Genomic DNA, 221 nt, shown 5'->3' on the forward strand with positions numbered 1-221 from the left:
ATTTAACTGCCCGCTGGGCCCCGCCCCCTTCCCGGAGAGGCCCGTTTCCATTGGGTTTAGCCCACGTCAGTCATCAGCCAATGAGGGAGGCCGCGTCTAGTCGGACTAGTGCGCCTGCGCCGGCTCCTCTGTCAACCATTGGCGATGGCCAGTCTGCGTAGGGAGCGTGGGGGTGCCTCCGGAGTCCTGCCTGATGCGCCTGCGCAGGCTGGAAAGCGGCT

This window comes from Delphinus delphis, chromosome 3, assembly GCF_949987515.2.
Source record: "Delphinus delphis chromosome 3, mDelDel1.2, whole genome shotgun sequence".
NCBI lineage: Eukaryota > Metazoa > Chordata > Mammalia > Artiodactyla > Delphinidae > Delphinus > Delphinus delphis.